Here is a 12,277-nt window from a genome sequence, read left to right on the forward strand (position 1 = left end):
CCTCTCCTGGACCCAGGTTTAAGGTTTAACCACATCCAGCAGTGCACTGAGCAACGAGGATAACTGCCAGTCTGTCCTGGTACCCTCATCTCGGCAGACTTCTCCAGCCTCACTCACCGAGAGCGTCTCAGCGGCTGGCTCCAGCCTCACCCTGCCCAGGGCGTCTCAGCGCCCGGCACCGCCTACCAACCTGGCCTGCGACCCGTCCCCCTCGCCCCACTGGTGCGGGGAGCTTCGCACAGCCAAGGAGAAGAAATACGAGAGGTCTTTTACCAGGCGAAAGGAAAAGCAACAGCAAGCTTTGCTTCTGTAGGCAGTTTGCTTGGGATCATTGCTACTATTTTAAAGGACAAATTGCTGTTTCTAATGCTGGGAGCCAAGGATATGAACAAAAGAGCTTCACAGATACAGATACATTGCATGTGTAGAGTAAATGAAGCTCAACTACAGTTGTCATTTTACTTTCTAAGGGGACGAAGATGAGGTGTCCCAGCCCCAGGAGATACAGAAAGGGATAAAGCCCCTTTGTAAGACACACAGAGAAGGCTGGACATTAAACACAGCCTGACATGCAAGGCAGGCTGGAAAAAGCTGGCAGAGTGCCTTCTGCACTGTCAGGAGAGAGAGGCGCTGGAGGAGTCAGCCTTCCTCCAAGGGGAATGACACTCTCGGAGCAGAAGTTTTCTGGCTGGAAAGAAGGCTGCTGTGGAAACGCTTCTCCTCTTCCTCAATGCAAAGGACTGCATGAGGCCCCCAGCATCGGAGCCAACAGGCTCCCAGATCTGGTACACCCACAGGACATTCAGCACCATCCTACAGCTGCTGGAATAACTGGCTAACAAAAGAAATTTCGAAGGAAATAAAAGGCTATTTGGATTGACCAGGACATCTCATTTGGCCCCGAAGCAGTTGAGAAGCACAGGGCTGTGCATGAGCAAGGACAGGCGGCTCTGCTCGCACAGTGCTGTGCGGCATCAGGGCCTTGCTCTCCGCCACCTTGGGCATACGCAGCGCTTGGCTAGACATGCCCTCAGGCCCTATCCAGGATCAGGCTCCAGCAGCTGCTACTGGAAAAGGATTTTTCATGATACTCCCTCCTGCCACGGTCATCTAAGAGAGCAAAATAAACACCACATATCTCACCTAATATTATGTATTCTACATATCTGTACTGTTGCATACCCAATACTGCTATGTCATCACATGCACCACCAACCCTGCTTTGCAGACTACCTTACTCAGCTTGCTTGGCACCCAAGGGATTTTCTCCAGGCTTGGGAAGGTTGTTCTTTCATTCTTTGCTACTGTGAAAAGTCCTGTGCGTGCTGTGTGGGTGGCTAGATGGGGGTGAGTGCAAGCCAGTCTTGCGATGACAGGCGGTTGGCTTACACTGGGCTGTAGTGGGGCTGAGAGTCTGTTCCAAAATCTATGGCAAGCTGGTAGGCCTACGTTCCTTCTGCGTGCTGCTCGAGCCGCAGGAGGCTGCATATTTCACTGTCCTCCAAGGCTCATTTGTCTTACACTTGTAGTGAGTGCATGTATGTATTTGTGGTTTCAGTGAAATATATGACTCTCTACTGCTAGGCTGTATGAGCAAGAATTTATCTGCTCAACAGATTCTGCTGGCTTCCAAGTGCACGATTTATCCCGAAGAAACAGTCTGATACTGACAGGATCTCCTGGTGGTAGTTCCAGGTGGTCTTTTGTGCGCTTGTGATAGGAGATTTTGGCTTTTCCTAGCACTTTTCCTCTTTGTGTTAGTCCTTCCTTCACTGCTGGCTGTGGTAACATCGTGAGAGCAGAGGTTCCAGGGTATGGAGATACGTATAGAAGAGTAAATTCCTCTTTTGGTGCTCTAGGCTGAGGAACAGGTCGACTGCATATTGCCCAAAGGAGACACAGGCTAAGCTCCATTTGCCCTTGACTCTCTCACTGAATGTATGTGCGCATCCTGACTTCAGACATTGTGTCAGGCTGCCATGTACAGCTGTGACAATCCAGATTGATTTCCCTGTATTTGCTTTGTTTCCTGCAGCTGTGTTTAAGAGTGCAGTGGTCATCCCAGCTGCTGAGCTGGCACTACCATGGCATTAACTGTAGGAGGGTGATGGTGACAGAGTCCTGACAGAGCTCTCCTAGCTGAACCACTGCACCAGAGTCGCTCTGATCTGCATAGACTCCAAAACTGTCTCTTCCATGGCTCTTTAAGACTCCTTTCCCAAGCCCAGGCCAGTTGTTACTCCATCACAGATGCGCAGCCCAGTACCACGAGGGCACTTGCATACCCCCAACCTTTCAGGAACTCAAGTTTACAGTTTACTTCTCCAGGGTCACATTGCAGATGAAAAACAAAACACACAGAACTGACAAAAAGAATCTCAGGTATTTTCTACTTCAGGTAGCCCAAGAGATGAACAGCTCTAGACAAAATAAGAAAGCTCTCCCGGGTCTCAAGTTCCTCACCATCCTGGAGCATTCACTGGGCTGAGGTCTGTTTTCTCCGAGATTTCCCTTACTTTGTACTTTTGCACTCCTCCCCTCCTCGCAAACATCTCATCAGTCTTCTGATGCAATTCCTGAGTCTGCCTCTCCATGGGCTTGCACTGTCTTGTTGGCTTAAGTATTTATAGACTGCAAATGGGACTTCTTTGGTGTTCCACAATCTTGACAGAGTAGCAAACATTTGCAATTGTAAATCTCTGTCTTTTAGAATTTCTTCTCAGATTCTTCCTAACTGCACTCAAAATGGGCACACAGATATCTTGGTTGATGCTCTCTGGGCTTTTTTTTTTTTTCTTTCTATTTTCTTCTACTCAGAGTGAAGATCCCATTTTACTGTTGCCTTGCAGTATTTATGAACTGTAAAGCTGCTCAGTGTTCCAACTACATATACTTTTGTCCTTTACTTGTCATATATATATAAGCTATAGCATGCAGTTTCAGCAAAATAAGCTAAAGACATTTTGGGGCACTAACAGTGGCATTTCATAACTGCTCCTTGGGGATTTGATTTCCTTTTACTTAGAAGATTTTCTGCCCTTGAAATACAGTTTGAACTTTTCACACGAGATCACAGTTGCAAAACATTCCCGTGCAGTTTAAAGATATCTTTGCTCTGTTGGTAGTGGTGACATTAACAGGAAAGCCATTGCTGTCCCGCAACCCCTTTCACTGACAACAGAAGGCACAGTCACCTTTCCATTCATATCATTACACTGAGGGATAAGACTTCTTGTGGGCCAGGTGCATCACGTTGATGTAAATGCCTCCATAACATCTGTCAGTTTGATACACCAAATTAAAGGTTTGCAAACATTTGAAAGATCTGGACAGAATGTGGAGTTTACACATGAAGTTTACATGGTCTCTGAACTGGCTTATTATCAGTATTTATTATTAGCCAGCATATACCTTTTTCCAAGGTCAAGTCATGACCATAGGAAGCCAGCAGGTGTCTGCTGCCTGCTACCAGAGCAAACTCTAATTTCATTTTAGGTTTATTCCCCCAGCTCTCATTAGCAGACTAATGAGTCTGTGATTACGATGTGCCACAGCTTCTATCTTGAAGATGTCCCTGCACCTGTCAGAATGCCATCAGTTACTACACTGGCTCCTGTGTGTCCCATTAATGTGGCTTGCTGCAGCACTGATACACTGCATAATCTGAATGGGAAACCCTTCCTTTAGGGTGAAGAATAGTATCACTTCCCTGGAGGTGAAGAATAGTATAATTTCCCTAAATTTCAAAAAAAAAAAAAAAAAAAAAAGAAAAAAACAGGGAAAAATTACAGAAGGCTTCTGCTGGCAGGACTGGGAACTGAACCTACATCCTTGCTCAGAAAGACTGAAGTCTTACCTCCCACTTGTCCTATCTGTCAAACAGGACACACAGCTACTAGATCAGCCCTGTCTGAAGCAGGGCAGAACCCAGGCCTCCCACTCCCTGCTAGGAGAACAGCAGGACAATACCGGTTACCAGCGAGCAGCACGGGTCACACCACCTTTACTGACTGGCCCACAGAACAAAAGTTGTTATTTCAGCTCAAATATTAAAGCATGCTGGGAATCTGACAGTCCATGTTTAAACCGCGCTAGAGTGCCAGCTGGAAAGTGGGTGGAAAGGAATCTTTTGTCAAATAATTAAACTCCATTTTCTCTAAATTAATTAATTCACAAAGAACATATCCCTTCATGGATTTCACAGTTAAAAACAAAACCAATCCCTCCTCCCTCTATATTATCTGTCAGTTGTGCCACAAAGAACAAAAGAACCCACTTAGCTGTTCCTCACTTGATCATATCACTGTGGGAAAAGGAAAAGCCCCCATCTTGGCTTTCGATTTACCTAAGGTTCTGTGGCTGACTGCTCCATATCTGATTTTTTATAGTTACATCCAAACATCTGTTTTTGCCTTTTGTTTGGAGCTGATCTAAAGGGCTGCGACCTCAGCCTTCAGGGAACAGCCAGAAGCCCCATCACAGGTTTATTTCTTGCCCGGCCATCGAGGCACAATCCAGTCCTATTTTCAGGTTGAATTTACCTCCATTTCTATTAAATGCCAGGTGTCTGTTCGATATCTTTGCCGTGGTGGCAACTCTCAGATCACATTTGGCAGACATGGACAAGATCCAAGGAGTGACGGATGGCTGGATGGATGCCCGGCTGAAAGCTCAAGAGCCTAACAGTGAGAAGCATCTAAGCACCTGCGACTCCAGCTGAAACCAATGGAGGCAGGAACATGCACTGTCTCGGAAAACCCAGCTGTCCTCAGGCTCCCGCTTCTCATCCAGGAGCAGTGTCTAGTCAGGCCTATCTACTTTGATAATATATATGTCTAGTCATCAGGTGCTTGCTGCATAGCTGTGTCCTTCCCCAGTTCAGTGTCCTGCGCAGCTGCCCAGACCTGTCTTTCTCACCTTCAGCTGCCAGCCACATGCTAAATCAGTAGCAGTCTCCACAGAGTTATCAGCTCCTCTCCCCTAAGGAAGCCCTGTTTGGGGAGGATTTTTTTCACACCCTTCCCTATCAGGCATCTTAGGACTTCACTTGAAGTAAGTAACATGCTCAGTAACACCTCTCCTCTCCAGAGGAGAACACAAGACAGGCACAGCAGGTCAGACAACAGACCCACACAGCCCATTATCTCATCTTTGCCAGTGATGAAACAGTGCGATGCCTGGGAAAGAGACAGCAAACCGTCATTCACTGGTCACCCTCTAGACAGGGATGACTTCACAGGCCTCTATGGTATCACCCCAGAACATCTCTGCTCAAAGCTGAGGTGTCCGCGTTTATCCAACTTTGTGTACGATAGCTGTTCCAGGCTGGCAATCATCCCTGTTGCTCTTATTTTTATTTCTACTATATAGTTTTTCAGATTGGTGGGCAACCAAAACTATTCTCATAAGCCCACGTTTGGCTAAACCCAATGCTCTGTCAAAGGGGATTTAGCAGCTGACTTTCTCAGGAGCAAGCCATCCGTAAGTCTCAGCGTTCCCTTCAGAAATAAATGACCTCCTCTAGACAGCAGATGGAGTCACTCGCTGTTGAGGCCGTCCGCATACTTTCAGCTAGAGGAAAAAGGGGAAAGAGTAAAGAGACCTGATAATCTGCCTTGGCCACTACTGAGAAGGGAAATTTCATAGCCCAGCAGTCACTTCTGAAATCCGAAAAGCAAAAGAGGCAGAAAAGGATCTGTTTGCTCTCTTCTACACTTTTGTAAAGAGGTGGGAGGCACAGCCTATGTCAATATGTTCATCATGAAGGTGCTTTAGTGCCTTCTCTCTTCTCTTTAGCCCATTTGCCTACCGGTCCTTTTCTTATGTCTTCCAGAGTGCTACGATGTGGGCTATCTGCACTATAAGCCGAACAGGCATTTCTGCAAGAGATGTGCTTTGCTTTAAGACAGTGGGAGCAACCCAATCACCTAAATTAGCCTGAAGATATTTAAGAAAAGCATTGCAGATTTTTTTTTTTTTTTTTGCATTACCCCTGCAGCATTAACTAAGGAGAACCTCTGGGATCATAAAAGGAAGTTGGCCTAAGTCATATGTAGCCTTTGAAAAGGAAGTCTCTGGAGCCTAATCTAGCTGGTCACCCGTAAGACCACATAGTAATTTCCCTGGGAGTTTATCTGATTTTTAGTTCAGTCTCTTTTGGTCAGCCACCCCTCCCTGTCATATGCATTGCCTAGCCTAGACACAGCACACCTTATATGATTTATATGTGCCTCAAAACTACAATGGGAAAATGAATTTCATTTCTTGCTCAGAGAGCCTCTGTAAGATCTACATGCTAACATTAGTCAAAATAGATCTCAAATAATGTTTAAAAAAGGACAGATTTTGTTCTGGATTTTCATGGTTGGGTTGTTTTTTTTCCAGAGCGTAAGAAGATACTTTCTTTGAAGTCTTGTTCAACCCCCTCCTTACACAGTCAGTTTCAGGTTCCCTTTGCTCCCCCCACCCCTTTTCTCTCACAAAGCATTTTCTGGGTGTTCTGCCTGCACAGGATTTACTTGTCTTGGCCACATTTCTTCTAGAAAAGTTTCTGTTTCTCTGCTCATTGCCTATTTGAGGAAGAGGTTAGAGACCTCTTTTGCCTATTAAGACAAATCTGGTTTCACATGCAGCCACAGTTACAACCACTGGATTCTTCATTTTATACCAAATACTCCATGCCTTACACACTGTCACTCACACAGGAGGAAAATACCAGCAACAACCTTGTTAAAGCCAGTTCTATTGCTAAAATCTCTGTAGACAGATCTGTGGAAGACAGCTGCGCTAGGCACCATTATTTATGAGTTGTGTCAGTTAATATATGACATGGGGATGCATGCAAGTAGTTTACAATACGAACTACGAAATACACAAATAGTTTTGGCAGTCTCACCGGTGAAATTCTGAAACAACTGCCTCTCAGCAGAGCAATACACAGGTTTATTGCAAAATGCGATTTGGGGCTTCAGTTAGCATGTTAAAATGTGCCTAGCTTACAATACTGCAAAAGGCACATCGTATCAGTCTGCAGATCACCCATCCATGAGCAAGCACAACCAAATGCCCAATTGCTACAGCCTTGAGTTCCTGTTGTTTCAGCTGTAGCACGGTCTGTGCTCACTCTGCTGGGAGGTGCCATCCACAAGGCAAAGCTCAGGAGGGTGGAGGGAAGGTGGCCCTGGGGGCTGTTCTCATTAAGCAGACTGGTGCATGATAAGGACGCAGCCAGGCACAGCCTGCAAGGCAGGATCTACAAGGACGAGCAGCACATAGCTGATGTAACCATCACCTTACATTCTCCCCATCCAACGCACTTCCTTTACAGCTGTGAATGCCATTGGAATGGCAAAATAGGTCAAAGCCAGCAGGAAAGAACCGCTCCCCACGAAGACATAGCCTGTGCCTAAGATCCAGACTATGCCTACTTCAAACGTGCGTAGGATACACGTTGAATAAGACAGAAACAAAAAGGCTATCACTGTACTACAAATATCTGATCAGTATAGGACTCCTGAGCATTAACCCAGCAAAGCTCTCTGGGACGAAGCACTAACACTAGCACAGCTGCACTACATACTGGCTGTATGTTCTCCACAAACAATGCTAGTAAAGGTGCATTTTTGCTGGCAAAACTGTGGGGTTATCAGCCAAAGATCATACCTCTTCCCTTCCTTAGGCTTGCAGAAATCCGACAGAGGCTCTCCTACTCATTGGCGGAGTAACCTCAAAAGGCTTTCATGTATAGCTCTGCACACGGAGGGCCCTGAAGGACAACAAATACTTTACCTCCTCTATTCTAAATTAAAACCTACATCTTTCTTCCACAGTCTTCTGCCACAGCAAGGGCTTAAATTAAAGCTTAAAGGGTTGCAAACAAAAGGTTCCTCAGAGATCCAGCTTTTAGTTTTCCTGAATGGTAACAGTAATAAGCGCCTCACTTCTGACATAGAGGAGAGCCTATAATTTTGCTGATGGCTTGTACTATGCTAATTTGTTAGTTTGAGGTGTATGCTGATGAGGAACTGAAGATGCTTTAGCAATGCCCTTGTGTCACAGTAGTGAAGTCAGATTCTATAAACACCAAACATTTTATGACACGTTCACTGTCAATGACACCAGCACTGCTGTTAATGCTGAAATGATGTGCACTGAATTTGTAATCTATATAATAAAGAATAAAAGTATATGAGATACAGTCTATACTCACCAATGAATATGTAAATTGGATGGATTTAGGGGATTAAAGAATATTTTGAGATTTTTGTTTTCAGAGTTGCTTTCCAAAGATAAGATGGGGCATCTGTCATTCATCTTGTATCTTGCCAAAGGAGTTGAGAATAAAGCAAAGTGCTCAAAGCATTGCTTTGTTAGCATGCACTGCTCATATGAGATATATATCCATCCTTTCTTCTGGGTGAGTATAGAACACCACCTGTAATAAATTTAATGACTTTCATGTGACTGTTCACAGGGTCAAACCTGACAGATAAATAGGTGTTTAGCTGGCCCGTTTTTATGCCACGCTCAGCACCTGACACCGCTGCTCACAGCCATATTGTCTGTAAGGGGGGCGCCCGAGCTTGCCATCCTCGCCAGGCAAGCAAGTTGGCTTATTCCAGGCTCCAGTCAAAGTGCGAGCCAACACATGAGCCACACGCATGGATGAGAAGGGGCTTTAGACATAGCTGAAGTTCACGCTTATGAGCTAACATGACATGATGAAACCAGTCAGTTGCCTCCTCCTCTGCTCTTCTGAAAAAGAATCCTCTCCCGTTTGGTTCTCTCTCCTCTTTCTGTAGTTCTAATTTGCTGCCCCTCTCTTTATTTTCCCCCAAGCCTGTTGGTCCCACAGCCTAACCCTCTAAGGCTTTCTAACTTTTCCATCTTATTTTCAGAGGACCTTTTTCACTTTGTTCAGTTGGTGCAGCTGCACTAACTTGGCATCTCATAGTGGGAAGAATGGAAATGCAACGAAGACATCTTTACACCAAAGTTTCCTCACTTCTTTCTTGGTAATAATTTCCTAAGCTCTCTTCTTCTAATGAAGTTTTTAATTCTTTCACCTTTGGTGTCTGAATCATTTGCTCCAGAAACAAGGCAAATGCTCCTGAGCTCAGGCAGTCACTGCTACGAATTCTCATTGTTTGGGGCATTCACCAGCACATGTGGGGGGTCATGCTTGCCCCAATTCCAGTGTATTCTGTTGGAATCAGGCAGATCAGCACACAGTATGATGGATCAGCACTGCAAAATCCAGCAATTTGGCTCAAACTGAAGAAAGCAGGTAATTCTGCATCTGGATGTTCCCAGCTCCAGCTTGGGTGCCTAAGCCAAGATGGAAGCCATTCCACCTCCCACTGCTGAGTTCTCAAAAGGATGGGAGACAGCAAGGCCTCCAAATAAGGCAGATTTATAACCATGAGGTGGGGTGGGAGGGAGAAGACAGTCTTTGCTCAGAACCACTGAATTCTGCAACAGCAAATATCTCTAATGCAGTGGTGCAGGTTCTGCAGAACATCTAAGCAACTGACATCTGACAGCTTTTCACTAGGTATTTCTTCCAAGCTCTAATTCTGGATACAGGCTATGCTGATACTACTTAAGTAATTTAAACCAGGACTAGCATCTTTCCTGTGTGATTCTACTTCTGAAGGACTACACTACTGATGAGTGTGTTACAACTGCCAAGACATGAAAGCATGTTTGTTATTAACACATCACTATATAATTAGAGGACTTAGCAGGGGGCTGGGTATTCACATGTTCTTTTTTCCTCTGTTGCTGACAGTGTTGGATGAAGGTCTCTAGGTATCCCGTTAGGTGAAAAGTGAAAACGCATTCTGTGGCCAAACCAAGTGATTTGGCACAACTTAGTAGAGAGCTGGTATTTTTTTGCTCAAAAAGGAGACAGAATTGGAACAGCAGGAAGTGTTACAGATCGAGATTGAGATGCGCTGGCCAAGCTGAGTGTCTCTCTCACAGAGCAGAGAAGCAGTGGGTGCTGAAGTCCAGGATTGAGATATGCTGGCAGAGCTGAGATGGGGAATTTTGCCCAGTTTCTGAGAACAACACAGAGTTTGTATTTCAATTAGAGCTCCTCTGCTCATCTGCATGGCTCAGCACAAATTTTCATCTTTTGAAATTTCCAAGCCTTTACTAAGGACCCATCCAAAGAGTGTCTCTTCCATGTTTTCACACTGTTCGTCCAGTGAAGACATGCTACTGGCTATCATTAAATGTCACACAGGTCAAACACCAGAAATGTACACACTAATTTCATGAGCATGGACTACTATATGGTTCCAGCTGTAAAGAGTTTCTAATTCAGATTAAAAATGGCCTGCAATCAAAGACAGGAGGATGTGGGATTTTAGGGAGAGGTTTGATAGGAGGGAAGGGATGATGACACTTAGAAGAGCAAGCTGGAGGCACAAAGGGTGAATAATGGACTACTTGATGCCTAGGAAACTCAGAGAAAAGCAGTAATATGATGGGAGTGTTGGATACTGCAGAAGGTAACAGGACTGCAAGCATCTGCAATGCACATCCTCCCCTGAGTACTGCCTAATATTTATTAGGTACAGCCAAAGATTCGATCCCAGACATTAAAGATATGCATGACCGACCACAACAACAATAAAGGAATTCATAGTTTCAGAAAAACTCCTCCTCTTCCCACGTTGTGCATAGGCCTATGGTTTAAGCTGGCCAAAGTAGGTCAAAGGGAATGAGTCCATTTGAATATGTAAATTCAACATAACAAGGAGTGAAGACAATTGCTTCAAGCTTACAAGTTCAAGCTAAGAAAAACAGGTCTTCGTGGTTTCTTTGAGAACTTGGAAGCTTTGGCTTCACCGCTCCCTGCTATTTTGTCTGCTTGCCCATCTTCATCCCCTTTCCTCTTGCTTCCTGCCTAATAAGTGCTTGGCAAACCCACATTTCCCAAAACTGCTCTGAGTCCGTGGTCAGAAAAGAAAACTCAGTAAGGTCGTTAAAAAAGCTCACACACAAAAGTTTGTCAGCTCTGAATGGCTGCTGAGAGCCTGTGCTATATGTGTGCAACTCCCCATAGCTAATTTTCAAACAAGCAAGAAAACGCATCTTTTGTCTGCCTCCTGCTATAATCTTGTTTTCCTCCCCCCTACCTTTTTTTTCTTTTTTGCCAAAGGGAACAACTTCAGTTTCTAATAACTGAAGACTGGCTAGAACTGCCTTCCCTGCACCCTCTACCCCATCACAAGCAGCTCATACCATGAAAGGAAAGAGTGTCAAGAAAAGGATTTTTTATATAAAGAACTTCATATAACTAGGGAGAAGAAAACAAGGAAAATTGTTAACAGCAAGATTTGATTTAACTCTATATAGTTTGAGATCCACTCTTTCCTCTCTCTTCCTATGCTTTTAATAGAAGCATTCCAGAAAATGCTTTTGAAATCAGTGTGTCGTATCTTCAGAATAACACACAGCCCTGAAACAGAAGTAGCCAGCTTGATATTTCTGTAAATAAACAGGTGTAGAACTAATACCTTTTACCTGGCCTGAGTTAACTCTTATGAATCTAAGAGCAATCCAGCTGTGTCCCTCTCCTCTGCCTCTAAATAAGATTTGTGGGATGCAGTATATCTCAAGGGAAGGAAATAAGGAGCGGGCTTTAACTTCTTAGCTGACCATTTCACCTCTAATTTAGCTGTTCAAGGCAAACCTAGATACGCATTGGTTTCAAACAAATGTCAACCAAGTGGCTGCTCATTACCTTTGTAACTCGACAGATCCTGTGAGGGAAGCTCTTCTCCTTTTCTTATTTTTTAAACTGCTTCTATTTTTGTTGGCAGGACACAAGATCATAAAAGAAATCTTTCAATTACCTCTGCAGTCTCATTCAGGTCCACTGACAAAACTGTTCATGGAGACTGAACACCAGCAGTTTATGGGGATGACGTAGCCGTAGTTCTTCCTGAGCAGGTTTGATTTTGTTGAGGTGGAAACTGTACCTGTTCTGGGCGTAAAAACACAACTTTAGTTTTCAGGGTAACAATGCAGAACAATGCGTTAGCATCAGATTAAAAACTAATCACCCCAAATTGGAATAATGGCTAATTCCCTTAAGTATTACTGTGTTAGATAGGTTATCTGCTTGAAGGCTAACCCTCTGATGACACAGTCCTAATAACGGAGTCCCTGAGCTGTGACAATGCTATGGGCTGTGACTGCCTTATGGGCATGTCTAATTATGATGTTCTGTGACAAGGCTATAAATGCACATGCTCCCACAGGT

At 44.5% G+C, this 12,277-nt stretch overlaps 1 long non-coding RNA gene across 2 annotated transcripts in view; it reads right to left on the minus strand.

Moving 5' to 3' along the window:
* The window catches only part of LOC112992289 (uncharacterized), a 121,911-nt gene that overhangs the window by 107,818 nt on the left and 1,816 nt on the right, over positions 1-12,277 (minus strand). For both annotated transcript variants that reach the window (XR_010390818.1, XR_010390817.1), the window contains exon 2: positions 11,868-11,998. This is a non-coding gene — a long non-coding RNA (uncharacterized LOC112992289). The remainder of the gene's footprint in view (positions 1-11,867; positions 11,999-12,277) is intronic.

This window comes from Dromaius novaehollandiae, chromosome 10 (genome assembly GCF_036370855.1).
Source record: "Dromaius novaehollandiae isolate bDroNov1 chromosome 10, bDroNov1.hap1, whole genome shotgun sequence".
NCBI lineage: Eukaryota > Metazoa > Chordata > Aves > Casuariiformes > Dromaiidae > Dromaius > Dromaius novaehollandiae.